The sequence below is a fragment of the Brassica oleracea genome, chromosome C1, assembly GCF_000695525.1.
Source record: "Brassica oleracea var. oleracea cultivar TO1000 chromosome C1, BOL, whole genome shotgun sequence".
In the NCBI taxonomy this organism is placed as follows: Eukaryota; Viridiplantae; Streptophyta; class Magnoliopsida; order Brassicales; family Brassicaceae; genus Brassica; species Brassica oleracea.
Genome location: NC_027748.1, coordinates 37,185,472 through 37,188,450, shown reverse-complemented (window position 1 = coordinate 37,188,450; position 2,979 = coordinate 37,185,472).

The following is a 2,979-nucleotide window of genomic DNA, read 5'->3' as shown; positions in this document are numbered from 1 at the left end:
GCCAAGGAGTATGGATGGCATGTAACAAGAGTACTGAAGTTGTTGGATATTGTGATGCTGATTGGGCTGGAGACAGAGTTGATAGGAGATCAACTACAGGCTACTGCACCTTCATTGGAGGAAACCTGGTCACATGGAAGAGCAAGAAGTAGAAGGTGGTGTCCTGCTCAAGTGCTGAGGCAGAGTATAGATCAATGAGGAAGCTCACAAGTGAGCTTATATGGATCAAGGGACTGCTAAGGGACTTGGGTATTGAGATCAACACACCAATGACTATGCATTGTGACAACCAGGCAGCAATACACATTGCATCTAACTCAGTCTTTCATGAGAGGACAAAACACATAGAAATAGACTGCCACAAGGTGAGACAGACAGTGGAACAACAAGTGATTCTTCCATGCTACACAAGAAGTGAAGATCAACTAGCTGACATATTCACCAAGGCAGCTAGCAGCAAAGTTTGTGAGTTCATTCATCCTAAGCTTGGACTTATAGATTGTCACTGATCCTCTTGTCATGAAGTGTTCTACTCTTTTTCCTTTGCTTAGTTTTTATCCCAAGTGGTTTTTCTAAGTAAAAGTTTTAATGAGGGAATGCTTCATGGTTTCCAAGCTTGACCAAGTCCCTATGGTCAAGCTTGAGTTGGTCAAGCTTGAGGGGGAGTGTTGACATGAAGAGAATAAAAAGGAAGAGTAAAGACATGAAAAACATGATTGATCATGGACAGGAGATCATGGACAGAAAATCATGGACATGAGATCATGGACAGAAAATCATGGACAGGAAAACTGAAGCAAGGAAATATACTTCCTCATTACTCTCTCTCATCTCTCTCTCTCTCAGATTCTTAGAAAACCCTAGCAATACATTCTCTTTGTTCTTGATAAATCATACAAACCATTCTCATAATCCATTCATTTCAACACAAACTATATTCAAATATCTTTTAAAATCAAAGTATAAAACTGAAAACAGAATACTATGTTATTATGAAAAAGAAAAAAAATATAATCCACTTCATTTTCCTCTTGTTTATAATTTTATGAAGGTGCACATTTCTAAAGATATATCTATTTCTTTTTATTCAAGACTTCTAATTCTTAGAAGTTAGAGCAATTCTTTTTTTTTTTGATAAACCCTATCGGCTGATCCGGTCGGCTTCGGAAATAATACATTCAGTGCTACAGAGTGGACTGGCTACCACACTGCCCGGTCCGAGTTTGGAATACCTTACGATTAATACCAGTGGGTGCAATCATCTGTTACGATCCACCATGTAAATCAATTGGGCTTCGGCCCAAGTCCAGACTGACCAAGTGATGATAATTTAGTTTTCAGGAGGAATCGAATCTATGATTGATGTGGGTACACACCAAGCCCTAAAAAATCACTCTAGGCTATCGCCACTTGGTTAGCTAGAACGATTCTAAGTCGAAAGAGTGTACATAAGCTTGCTTATCACGAAACCCAAACATGCTATTATACATATTATATTTGCATGGACGTACGTGGTGTTCGCTGCTCGATCAATCTTCAGATGAGCTGGTCTCAGAGCCGGTCCTGACATTTTAAAAACTAGAAGCGGAAAAAAAATTTGGCCACTTAAAAGATTGAAAAAATTAATGTCAAAACATGGGTGTGAACCTGGGCTTGTAGTATGAAACTTATTGCCTAAGAAATGAGCCACTACACTACAGACAATTTTATGGAAATTGTGGCCGGTATTGATCTTATTATAAATGGCCTGGAAGCATGTGCTTCTTCTGCTTCTACCAAGGGCCGGCTCTGGCTGGTCTGAGTTCTTTTGTAAGGGTAAACTACTATAAACATAATATATCTATTTAGTTTAATTTTAAGTTTTTGGTTGGTCGGCTAAAATTCAGTATTACAAAGCTATAAATCATCGAAATCCAAGAAGACATAATTAAAAATTGTTACTTAGGGAATAGATCGTTTTTCACCAATGTAAAGTCTAAATCATTTAGTTATCATCAGATATTTTTCTAAACTAGTTGAGCATGTATATCAGTACTCAGATATATATATTTTTCATAGAAAAACAACTCATAATAAAAGACATGAAATTGTAATTTGCTATAACTTATTTCAGCGTAAGGATATGTTCTTAAATGAAATATTGATATTCTGTGGAATCTCTTTTTTTTTTACAACATATTGTGGAATCTCTTCTTTTACAACATTTTGTAGAATCTATTTTCTTATTTTTTAGAAATTTTGGGAAGGATTAATTATTTGTAGGATGGAGATTTAAAGCACCGTTTTGCAATACAAGAATATATGCATTGATTATTTTTCTGTTGTCTGTTCTAAGTTTTCATTTTCTCGTTACTAATTTATAGTTAACATGCTTTTAAATCTTAACGTGTCATCATCCCTTTTTAAGAGTAGTGGATTCCTATTTTTTTTCTTTCTATTTAGCTTAAATTCAACTATAATATGATATAAACGAGTATGGAAAATCACTAGAACATGTTAAATTTGTTTTGACTAGAACCAAATAATAAATCAGTATTAGCCACGGTAAATTTTTTTCTCTAGGCCATTCATTGTGCACGTAATCGATCTATGAAGGTAAACTAACCATTCGTGAGATAGGTAATATATTACACAGAGCCAGAAGTGTTTTGTGGTGTTACGTAAATTGCCTAAGATCATGATGTCGATGGATAATGATCAATATAGTTTAAAATTAGGGCTTTTTGCAGAATTGACCTATAACTTAAAGTCAAACACAAAACTAACCTCTTTTTTTTTGAAAATTGGTTTTGCCCTATTCACCCCACAAGTTCATATAATTTACGAAAATGCCATCAATTTTTTTTTTCTTTTTTTTTTCGAAAATGACATTTTTACTCTCTCACCCTCATCATCTTCAAGTAATTACAAGATTGCCATTGTCATCAATACCACAACCACCATGAACAACCAATTTGAAGCTCTTAATGCTCCCAAAAT